The sequence below is a fragment of the Somniosus microcephalus genome, chromosome 6 (assembly GCF_052327205.1).
Source record: "Somniosus microcephalus isolate GS21.2 chromosome 6, FLI_Smic_1.0, whole genome shotgun sequence".
Taxonomy (NCBI): Eukaryota; Metazoa; Chordata; class Chondrichthyes; order Squaliformes; family Somniosidae; genus Somniosus; species Somniosus microcephalus.
Genome location: NC_140992.1, coordinates 7,236,424 through 7,249,148, shown reverse-complemented (window position 1 = coordinate 7,249,148; position 12,725 = coordinate 7,236,424). Strand labels below are relative to the sequence as shown.

The following is a 12,725-nucleotide window of genomic DNA, read 5'->3' as shown; positions in this document are numbered from 1 at the left end:
ACTGTCACAGAAGCCAGTCTTCAGCCAAATCGATTCACTCCACTTGATATCAAGAAACAGCTGAGCGCACTAGATACAGCAAAGGCTATGGGCCCCGACAACATCCCGGCTGTCGTGTTGAAGACTTGTGCTCCAGAACTAGCCGCGCCTCTAGCCAAGCTATTCCAGTACAGCTACAACATTGGCATCTATCCGACAATGTGGAAAACTGCCCAGGTATGTCCTGTCCACAAAAAGCAGGATAAATCCAATCCAGCCAATTACCGCCCCATCAGTCTACTCTCAATCATCAGCAAAATGATGGAAGGTGTCATCGCCGTGCTATCAAGCTGCACTTATTCACCAATAACCTGCTCATTGATGCCCAGTTTGGCTCCCGACCTCATTACAGCCTTGGTCCAAACATGGGCAAAGGTACTGAATTCCAGAGGTGAGGTGAGAGTGACTGCCCTTGACACCAAGGCAGCATTTGACTGAGTGTGGCATCAAGGAGCCCAAGTAAAAGTCAATGGGAATCGGGGGGAAAACGCTCCACTGGCTGGAGTCATACCTAGCACAAAGGAAGATGGTTGTGGTAGTTGGAGGTCAATCATCACAGCCCCAGGACATCGCTGCAGGAGTTCCTCAGGGCAGTGTCCTAGGCCCAACCATCTTCAGCTGCTTCATTAATGGCATTCCCACCAACATAAGGTCAGAAATGGGGATGTTTGTTGATGACTGCACAGTGTTCAGTGCCATTCACAACTCCTCAGATAATGAAGCAGTCCATGCCCGCATGCAACAAGACCTGGACAATGTTCAGGCTTGGGCTGATAAATGGCAGGTAACATTCGCGCCACTGAAGTGCCAGGCAATGACTATCTCCAACAAGCGAGAGTCTAGCCACCTCCCCTTGACATTCACCGACATCACCATCAACGAATTCCCCCACCAACATCTTGGGGGTCACCATTGACCAGAAACTTAACTGGACCAGCCATATAAATATTGTAGCAACAAGAGCGGGTCAGAAGCTGGGTGTTTTGCAGCGAGTGCCTCACCTCCTGACTCCCCAAAGCCTTTCCACTATCTACAAGGCACAAGTAAGGAGTCTGATGGAATATTCTCCACTTGCCTGGATGAGTGCAGCTCCAACAACACTCAAGAAGCTCGACACCATCCAAGACAAAGCAGCTCACTTGATTGGCACCCCATCCACCGCCTTAAACATTCACTCCCTCCACCACTGGCGTACCTTGGCTGCAGTGTGTACCATCTACAAGATGCACTGCAGCAACTCGCCAAGGCTTCTTCGGCAGCAATTCCCAAACCAGCGACCTCTTCCACCTAGAAGGGCAAGAGCAGCAGGCGCATGAGAACACCACCATCTCCGAGTTCCCCTCCAACTCACACACCATCCTGATTTGGAAGTATATCGCCGTCCCTTCATCGTTGCTAGGTCAAAATCCTGGAACTCCCTCCCTAACAGCACTATGAGAGCATCTTCACCACACAGACTGCAGTGGTTCAAGAAGGCGGCTCACCACCACCTTCTCAAGGGTAATTAGGGATGGGCAATAACATAGACACATAGAAGATAGGAGCAGGAGTAGGCCATTTGGCCCCTCGAGCCTGCTCCGCCATTTAATGAGATTATGGCTGATCATCCAAATTCAGTACCCTGTCCCTGCTTTCTCCCCATATCCCTTGATTCCTTTAGCCTTAAGAAATATATATAACTCCTTCTTGAATATATTTAATGAATTGGCCTCAACTGCCTTCTGTGGTAGAGAATTCCACAGGTTCACCACTCTCTGGGTGAAAAAATTCCTCCTCATCTCTGTCCTAAATGGTTTACCCATTATCTTTAGACTGTGAGCCTGGTTCTGGACTCCCCCGCCATCGGGAACATCCTTCCTGCATCTAGTCTGTCTAGTCCTGTTAGAATTTTATAAGCTTCAATGAGATCCCCTCTCATTCTTCTAAACTCCAGCGAATATAAGCCCAGTCAACCCAATCTCTCCTCATACGTCATTCCTGCCATCCCAGGTATCAGTCTGGTGAATCTTCGCTGAATTCCCTCCATGGCAAGAACATCCTTCCTCAGATAAGGCGACCAAAACTGCACCCAAACTCAAGCTGTGGTCTCACCAAGGCCCTGCACAACTGCAGCAAGACATCCTTGCTCCTGTACTCGAATCTTCTCGCTATGAAGGCCAACATACCATTTGCCTTCTTAACCGCCTGCTGCACCTGCATGCTTACCTTCAGCGACTGGTGCACAAGGACACCCAGGTCTTGTTGCACTTCCCCTTTTCCCAATCTATTGCCGTTCAGATAATAATCTGCCTTCCTGTTTTTGCCACCAAAGTGGATAACCTCACACTTATCCACATTATACTGCATCTGCCATGCATCTGCCCAATCACCCAACCTGTCCAAATCATACTGGAGTTTCTTGGCATCCTCCTCACGGCACACACGCCCACCCAGCATTGTATCATCTGCAAACTTGGAGATATTACATCTAGTTCCCTCGTCTAGTCATTAATATATATTGTGAATAGCTGAGGTCCTAGCACCGATCCCTGCGGTACCCCACTAGTCACTGCCTGCCACTCGGAGAAAGACCCGTTTATTCCAACTCTTTGCTTCCTGTCTGCCAACCAGTTCTCTATCCAAGTCAATACCTTACCTGCAATCCCATGTGCTTTAACTTTACATGCTAATCTCTTATGCGGGACCTTATCGAAAGCCTTCTGAAAGTCCAAATACACCACATCCACTGGTTCTCCCTTATCTATACTACCAGTTACATCCTCAAAAAATTCCAGTAGATTAGTCAAGCACGATTTACCTTTTGTAAATCCATGTTGACTTTGTCCGATCCTGTCACTGTTTTCCAAGTGCTCTGCTATTACATCTTTTATAATGGACTCTAGCATTTTCCCCACTACCGATGTCAGGCTTACCAGTCTATAATTCCCCGTTTTCTCTCTACCACCTTTTTTGAATAGTGGGGTTACATTAGCTACCCTCCAATCCATGGGAACTGTTCCAGAGTCTATAGAATTTTGGAAGATGACCAGCAATGCATCTACTATTTCTAGGGCCACTTCCTTAAGTACCCTAGGATGTAGATTATCAGGCCCTGGGGATTTATCGGCCTTCAATCCCGTCAATTTACCTAACACCATTTCCCTACAAATACTGGTTTCATCCAGTTCCTCCCTCTCATTAGACCCTATGTTCCCCGACATCTCTGGGAGGTTATTTGTGTCCTCCTTTGTGAAGACAGAACCAAAGTATGTATTTAATTGGTCTGCCATTTCTTTGTTCCCCATTATAAATTCCCCTGATTCTGACTGCAAAGGACCTACGCTTGACTTCACCAATCTTTTTCTCTTCACATATCTATAGAAGCTTTTACAGTCAGTTTTTATGTTCCCTGAAAGCTTACTCTCATACTCTATTTTCCCCCTCTTAATTAATCCCTTTGTCCTCCTTTGCTGAATCCTAAGCTGCTCCCAATCCTCAGGTCTATTGCTTTTTCTGGCCAATTTATATGTCCTCTCCTTGGATCATATGCTGTCCCTAATTTCCCTTGTTAGCCACGGTTGAGTCGCCTTTTTTGTTTTATTTTTATGCAGATTCTGTAGTTCATCCATGTGATCTTTAAATGTTTGCCATTGCCTAGCCACCGTCAACCCTTTAAGTAATGTTCCCCAATCCATCCTAGCCAACTCGCGCTTCATACCATCGTAGTTGCCTTTATTTAAATTCAGGACCCTAGCCTCTGAGTCAAATACTTCACTCTCCATCTTAATGAAGAATTCTATGATATTATGATCGCTCTGCCCCAAGGGGCCTCACACAACAAGATTGCTAATTAATCCTTTCTCATTACATAATACCCAGTCTAAGATGGCCTGATCTCTAGTTGGTTCCTTAACATATTGGTCCAGGAAACCATCCCATATACACTCCAGGAATTCCTCCTCCATAGTATTGTTACTAATTTGGTTAGCCCAATCTATATGTAGATTAAAGTCACCCATGATAACTGCTGTGCCCTTATTGCACGCGTCTCTAATTTCCCATTTAATGCCATCCCCAACCTCAGCATTACTGTTTACGGGTCTGTATACAACTCCCACTAACGTTTTCTGCCCCTTGGTATTTCTCAGCTCTACCCATACAGATTCCACATCATCAGAGCTAGTATCCTTCCTTACTATTGTGTTAATCTCCTCTTTAACCAGCAATGCTACCCCACCTCCTTTTCCTTTTTGCCTCTCTTTCCTGAATATTGAATACCCCTGGATGTTGAAGTTTTAGCCTGGGTCACCCTGGAGTCATGTCTCCGTAATCCCAATTATATCACATCCGTTTACATCTATTTGCACAGCTAATTCATCCACCTTATTACAAATGCTCCTTGCATTAAGACACAAAGCCTTCAGGCTTGTTTTTTTTAACACTCTTAGACCTTTTAGAATTGTTATTTACTTTGGCCATGTTTGATTTACACCCTTGATTTCTCTGACTGCCACTTTTGCTTTTCTCCTTCCTATCTTTTGCTTCTATCCTTGCTTCCCTTTCCTCTGTCTCCCTGCACAGGTTCCCAACCCCCTGCCATTTTGGTTTAAACCCTCCCCAAGAGCACTAGCAAACACTTCCCCTCGGACATCGGTCCCGGTCCTGCCCAGGTGCAAACCATCCAGTTTGTACTGGTCCCACCTCCCCCAGAACCAGTTCCAATGTCCCAGGAATATGAATCCCTCCCGCTTGCACCATTCGTCTAGCCACGTATTCTGAAATATCCTCCTATTTCTACTCTGACTAGCATGTGGCACTGGTCACAATCCTGAGATTACTACCTTTGAGGTCCTATTTTTAAATTTACCTCCTAACTCCCTATATTCAGCTTTTAGGACCTCATCCCGTTTTTTACCTATATTGTTGGTACCTATATGCACCACGACAACTGGCTGTTCAACCTCCCCTTCCAGAATGCCCGGCAGGTGCTCCGAGACATCCTTGACCCTTGCACCAGGGAGGCAACATACCATCCTAGAGTCTCGTTTGCGGCCACAGAAACGCCTATCTATTCCGCTTACAATAGAATCCCCTATCACTATAGCTCTCCCACTCTTTTACCTCCCGTCCTGTGCAGCAGAACCACCCATGGTGCCAGGAATTTGGCTGCTGTTGACTTCCCCCGATAAGCCATCTCCCTCAACAATATCCGAATTGGTATATCTGTTTGAGAGGGGGATGGCCACAGGGGACCCCTGCACTACCTGACTGTGCCTACTACTCTGCCTGGCGGTCACCTATTCCCTTCCTGCCTATGCAGTCTTTTCCTGCGGTGTGACCAACTGATTAAACGTGATATCCACGACGTCCTCAGCATCGCGAATGCTCCAGTATGTATCCATTCGCAGCTCCAGCGCCGCAATGCGGTCTGCCAGTAGCTGCAGCTGGATACACTTCCCACACATATGGTCGTCAGGGACACAGGAAGTGTCCCTGATTTCCCACATAGTGCAGGAGGAACATGCCACGGGGCCAAGCTGTGCTGTCATGACTTACCCTTCAATTAGTTTAAATTAAATCAATAAGAACATAAGAACATAAGAAATAGGAGCAGGAGTAGGCCAATCGGCCCCTCGAGCCTGCTCCGCCATTCAATAAGATCATGGCTAATCTGATCCTAACCACCAATCCACTATCACAGAACCATCTCCTGAATCTAACAGAATTAGACACACGAAATAGGAGCAGGATCAGGCTACACGGCCCCTGGGCCCGCTCCGCTACCCACAGGGCCATGACCGATCCGAACCTAGACTCATGTCCAAATTCCTGCCCGCTCCCCGTAACCCTTAATTCCCTTTACTTCTAGGAAACTGTCTGTTTCTGTTTTAAATTTATGTAATGATGTAGCTTCTACAGCTTTTTGGGGGGGCATATTCCATGGACCTACCACCCTCTGAGTGAAGTAGTTCCTCCTCATCTCAGATTTGAAAGAGCAGCCCCTTATTCTAAGACTATGCCCCCTAGTTCTAGTTTCACCCATCATCGGGAACATCCTCCCCGCATCCACCCGATCCAACCCCTTCACAATCTTATATGTTTCAATAAGATCGCCTCTCATTCTTCTGAACTCCAATGAGTAGCGTCCCAATCTACTCAACCTCTCCTCATATGTCCATCCCCTCATCCCCGGGATTAACCGAGTGAACCTTCTTTGTACTGACTCGAGAGCAAGTATGTCCTTTCTTAAGTATGGACACCAAAACTGTACGCAGTATTCCAGGTGCGGTCTCACCAATACCTTGTACAACTGAAGCAATACCTCCCTATTTTTATATTCTATCCCCCTAGCAATGAAAGCCAACATTCCATTGGCCTTCTTAATCACTTGCTGCACCTGCATACTAACCTTTTGAGTTTCGTGCACCAGGACCCCCAGATCCCTTTGTACTTCAGTACTTTCAAGTTTCTTGCCGTTAAGATAATAACTTGCTCTACGATTTTTCCTGCCAAAGTGCATAACCTCACACTTTCCAGTATTGGATTCCATCTGCCAAATCTCTGCCCACCTACTTAGCCTGTCTATGTCCCCTTGCAGGTTTTTTATATCCTCCTCACTCACTACTTTCCCTCCCATCTTAGTATCATCTGCAAACATTGATATGTTACACTTGGTCCCCTCCTCCAAATCGTTAATATAGATTGTAAAGAGTTGGGGACCCAGCACTGACCCCTGCGGAACACCACTAGTTACTGATTGCCAGTCTGAGAATGAACCATTTATCCCAACTCTCTGCCTTCTGTTAGATAGCCAATCCTCTATCCATGCCAGAATATTACCCCCAATCCCGTGATTTTTTATCTTAAGCAATAATCTTTTGTGTGGCACCTTGTCAAATGCCTTTTGGAAGTCTAAATACACTACGTCCACTGGTTCCCCTTTATCCACCCTATATGTTACTTCCTCAAAGAACTCCAGCAAATTTGTCAAACATGACTTCCCCTTCATAAAACCATGCTGACTTTGTCCTATTAAATTATGATTGTCCAAATGTCCTGTTACTGTCTCCTTAATAATGGACTCCAAAATTTTACCTACCACAGATGTTAGGCTAACCGGTCTATAGTTTCCAGCCTTCTGTCTACTGCCCTTTTTAAATAAGGGTGTTACATTAGCAGTTTTCCAGTCTGCCGGGACCTTTGCCGAGTCCAGGGAGTTTTGGAAAATTATTACCAATGCATCCACAATCCCTACCGTCACTTCCCTCAAGACCCTAGGATGTAAGCCATCAGGTCCAGGTGATTTATCCGCCTTGAGTCCCATTATTTTACCGAGTACCACTTCCTTAGTGATTTTGATCGTGTTTAGCTCCTCCCCCCCTTTAGCCCCCTGTTTGTCCAGTGTTGGGATATTCTTAGTGTCTTCTACTGTAAAGACTGATATAAAATATTCATTCAATGTTTTTGCCATCTCCATATTTCCCACCATTAATTTCCCGGTCTCATCCTCTAAGGGACCAACATTTACTTTAGCCACCCTTTTTCTTTTTATATAACTATAAAAACTCTTACTATCTGTTTTTATATTTTTTGCTAATTTACTTTCATAATCTATCTTCCCTTTCTTAATCAATCTTTTTGTTATTTTTTGCTGTCTTTTAAAGTTTTCCCAATCCTCTATCCTCCCACTAGATTTGGCTACCTTATATGCCCTTGTTTTTAGTCGAATACTATCCTTAATTTCTTTACTTAGCCACGGATGGCTGTCTTTTCTTTTACACCCTTTTCTTCTCAGTGGAATATTTTTTTTTTGGAAGTTGTAAAATAACTCCTTAAATGTACACCACTGATCATGTATCGTCTTACCCTTTAATCTATTTTCCCAATCCACTCGACTCAATTCCGCTCTCATACCGTCATAGTCTCCTTTATTCAAGCTTAGCACGCTTGTTTGAGATCCAACCTTCTCACCCTCTAATTGAATATGGAATTCAACCATGTTATGGTCACTCATTCCAAGGGGATCCTTTACTAGGACATTTTTAATTAATTCTGTCTCGTTACACAGGACCAGATCTAAGGTTGCTTGCCCCCTGGTCGGTTCAGTTACATACTGCTCAAGAAACCCATCCCTAATACACTCAATGAACTCATCCTCAAGGCAGCCCTGCCCAGTTTGATTTGTCCAATTAATATGATAGTTAAAATCCCCCATAATTATAGATGTTCCCTTATTACAAGCCTCAACTATTTCCTGATTGATACTCCGTCCAACAGAGTTGCAACTGTTCGGAGGCCTATAGACTACGCCCACTAGTGTTTTTTTCCCCTTATTATTCCTTACCTCCACCCAAACTGTTTCATTATCCTGATCTTTTGACCCAATATCATTTCTCTGTATTACAGTGATTCCTTCCTTTATTAACATAGCCACCCCACCTCCCCTTCCTTCCTGCCTGTCCTTCCTGATCGTTAAATAACCTGGTATGTTTAATTCCCAGGCATTGTCACCTTGCAGCCATGTTTCTGTAATGGCCACAAGATCATACCCATATGTAGTTATTTGTGCCATTAACTCATCTATTTTGTTACGAATGCTACGTGCATTCAGATAGAGAACTTTCAAATATGTTTTGTGACACTTAGTTCCTGCTTTTGCCCTTTTTATTACTTTACCTTTTACTCCATACCTTCTGCCCCTTCCTGACACGCTCTGGTTTTTAATTTCCCCACTGCTACCTAAGTCTATGACCTTCTCTGTTGTCATTTTTATTATTTGCTCTCTAGGAACCTCCCCCCCACTAGTTAGTTTAAAGCCCTCTCTACAGCCCTAGTTATATGATCCGCCAGGACTCTAGTCCCAGCACTGGCCAAGTGAAGCCCGCCCCAACGGAACAGCTCCCTCCTGCCCCAGTACTGGTGCCAGTGTCCCAGGAAGCAAAATACCACTAATTACACTACAATTAAATGATATACTCAAGGGCCCTTGGTTACTAAAACTCCCTGATACACAATAGAGACCTTAGAAACTATAACCACAAAAATTAAGAGCTGGCCTTGCCTGCGACGCCCACATCCCATGAACGAAAAAAAATACAGGTCACAGCTTTTACAAAAATCCTCTCCATTATCACCACCTGCTACCCAACACAACCATCACGCTATGCAGTCCCTAAAGCTGCCGACCAAAGGTAAGTTTTAGGGGGAAAAAATCAAAAACACCTTCCCATGGAGACAGGAGTGGCGATCACCCCCAGTGAAGATTGATGTGATCGGTGATGTGAAAACTTGTATCTTACCTTCAGCTGAAAGGTAACCCTACAGGTTCAGCAACATGCCCGGTGAATACGCCACTGCTCAACACCTCCCTGCACCTCCTGGAGTGGGATTAGGTTCATTGGCTCCTGTTGGGAACACCGGCACCGTTTCAGGTGTGATCCTCCACCGCCCACCTACTCACTGCACAGCTTCTGAGTAACTAACTTACACCAACTCAAACAACGTGTCCTAACTCGCACCAAGTCCCCTTCACCCATCACCCCTGTGCTCACTGATCTACATTAGCTCCCGGTGCAGCAACACCTGGATTTCAAAATTCTCATCCTTGTTTTCAAATCCCTCCATGGCCTCGCCCCTCCCTATCTCTGTAATCTCCTCCAGCCCCACAACTCCCCGAGATATCTGCGCTCCTCTAATTCTGCCCTCTTGAGCATCCCTGATTATAATCACTCCACCATTGGCGGCGGTGCCTTCTGTTGCCTGGGCCCTAAGCTCTGGAATTCCCTGCCTGAACCTCTCCGCCTTGCTACCTCTCTTTCCTCCTTTAAGACTCTCCTTAAAACCTACCTGTTTCACCAAGCTTTTGGTCACCTGCCCTAATTTATCCTTATGTGGATCGGTGTCAAATTTTTTGTCTTAAAATGCCCCTGTGAAGCGCCTTGGGACGTTTTACTACGTTAAAGGCGTTATATAAATACAAGTTGTTGTTGTTTCAGGGTTTTTTCCTCCCTCTCTGTTGTATACCGGCCTGTCTGTGTGGACCCAGTTTGAGAACCACTGGATTATTCTTCCATTATCCAAATACATGGGAGGGCTGCTGTCACATCCAATTAGCAAATTACAACAAGCGTGTTCTGATTGGCCTTGGGCAATGCTACATTACCAGATATTGGCAGACAAAGTCACTTCAGTTCACTGGGTGTGTGAGCTTACCTACAGGAATGATCTTTTGTCATTGGACTCAAGGAAACCATCTGGTGCAGCCTAAGAACTTGAACACCCTCCTCTGCGTTTTCCTCTTTCCTGTCACCCCCATCCATCTATCAGTCAGTCTCCTCCCTTCTCTTTCTCTTCTCTCCCTTCCTCCCTTTTGTTTCTCTCCCTTTTCTTTCTCCCCTTGCCTCTGATCTCGCTCGCCAACTCTTCTGCTTTCTCTCTTCTGTCGCCTCCTTCCATTCTCTCTCCCTCACATCTTTCTGTCAATCGCTCTCCCCATCTCTCAGTCTTTTTCCAGCTACCGCTCAGTTTCTTTCTCTCATCTCTGTCTCCTAATAAGAACATAAGAACATAAGAAGTAGGAGCAGGAGTAGGCCATACGGCCCCTCGGGCCTGCTCTGCCATTCAATAGGATCATGGCTGATCCGAATCTAGACTCACGTCCACTTCCCTGCCCTCTCCCCATAACCCCTAATTCCCTTATCTGCTAGGAAACTATCTATCTCCATTTAAAATTTATTTAATGTTGCAGCTTCCACAGCTCTCTGGGGTAGCAAATTCCATAGATTTACTACCCTCTGAGTGAAGAAGTTTCTCCTCATCTCAGTTTTGAAAGGGCAGCCCCTTATTCTAAGATTATGCCCCCTAGTTCTAGTCTCACCCATCAGTGGAAACATCCTCACCGCATCCACCCGATCAAGCCCCCTCACAATCTTATATGTTTCGATAAGATCGCCTCTCATTCTTCTGAACTCCAATGAGTAGAGTCCCAACCTACTCAACCTTTCCTCATATGTCTTTTCCCTGTATGTCACTATCTCTTGCCCTCAGTGTCTACCTCCATCTTTCTAACATTCCTCTCTTTGTACCCCATCTCCCTGTCACTCTCCACCATCTCTCCTCCTCCCACCCAAGTCTCACCCTCGCCAGATTACACTCGCCGATTCTGACAAAGTGCCCGAACAACGCCTGGGCCTCGTCACGCCCCACCTGTGGAGGCAGCTTCTCCCCACGAAGAGCTTCACCATCCTCAAGTGTGATCCTCCACTGCCCGCCTACTCACTGCACAGCTTCTGAGTAACTAACTTACACCAACTCAAACAATGTCACAGTACCGTCACAACACAGCTCGGCCCAGGGAAGGGAGAAACACAGAGCCGTGGCCCGACTCCAACCGCCCCTGATTCACAAAATGGTGGCCACAACACCGCTTTATGTCTTCTTCCATTGGCTGCTCCCGTCACTTCGCTTTGTGATTGGTTCCCTCTGCTGCCAATTAACTGTCAGACCTGAGAACAGCTGTCAATCAAAGAATCTTACAGCTGATTGGCCTGACCAAACCCACGTGTCCAGAGCAGCCAATCACCAGGAGGCGTAACAAAGATTAATAAAGTAGGAAAAAAAATCATGACTTTTCACAGTTAAATCGCGAGATCGCGAGTTGAGGTAAATTTTCATTAAAGATCATATGGGGCAAGATTTTCATTGGGCCGTGGAGGCGGGATCGGAGGCGTGTGGGGTGTTAAAATCTCGAAATCGGGGGGCACGAACCCATCCCATCCCCAACCCGCCTCCATGCCAGTTTCAAAGGAGGCAGATACACGACCTGTGCTGGGACCCGCCTCCCCAAGGCGGGAAGGGGACTAGTGCCAATTAACTGCCTGTTAACAGGTAGTTAACAGGCAGTTTTTAGCCTAATCCCTATTTTTAGCCCTGAAGTGTGGGATTCCTGATGGTTCCAAACCACGCCAAGTTAGCGAGGCGGACCGTCGGGCTGAAGGGCTTGGAGGGTTCGAGATGTCCGGTGTTCAGGTGAGTGATAGGTGGATGAATGCAGAGGTAAGTGTGTTTGGTGTGTGTAAAATGTTTAAAGAAGTTTTAATTACCTTTACTTACCTTTACAGCCTTCCTTCCTTCAGGTCTCGGGAGTCCCTCATCTCACTGGCACAGAAAGCAGAATGGCCGCGAGCTGTCAAAAGTTGCAGCATTCAGCTTTCTGTTCTGGAGAGATCTCTAAATCAGCCTGAGAGGAAGGAATTAACTTGGAGTACAGATTGTCAGTGTTTGACAGCTTCAAAGAGCTGTCAAACGCTGATATTTCATCTGTCAAAAGCTCTTGACAGATGATGTCGCCTGTTGCCAGGTGGCCCTTAATTGGCCTGCTGAGCCCACTGGGCGGGCTCCACAAGGTCAATCAAGTAAAAATCACGTGGGTTGGCTAGAACTCGATGGAGGCGGGACTACAACCCCGAAAGTTGTAGTCCCGCCTCCTACACGCCTCCAGTATCAAAATGCAGCCTCATGTGTCTCGCGATTAATTCACGAGAGTTGGCATTACTTGAGTTGCCAATCTGTTTGGATGTATTTCTGGAAGTTTCCTCACATAACCTCCTGCCTCCAACCGCCCGGTCTGGTCAAATAGCCTTTTATCTCATCTCCAATATTTTTATGTCTATCCAAAGTATACAAAGAAAATACTCACCTTGAAGGGC

At 46.0% G+C, this 12,725-nt stretch overlaps 1 protein-coding gene and 1 pseudogene across 1 annotated transcript in view; both read right to left on the bottom strand.

Moving 5' to 3' along the window:
* The window catches only part of LOC147115413 (NAD kinase-like), an 84,465-nt gene that overhangs the window by 49,937 nt on the left and 21,803 nt on the right, over positions 1-12,725 (bottom strand). The window lies entirely within an intron of this gene.
* On the bottom strand, positions 4,563-5,567 carry LOC147115414 (uncharacterized; annotated as a pseudogene).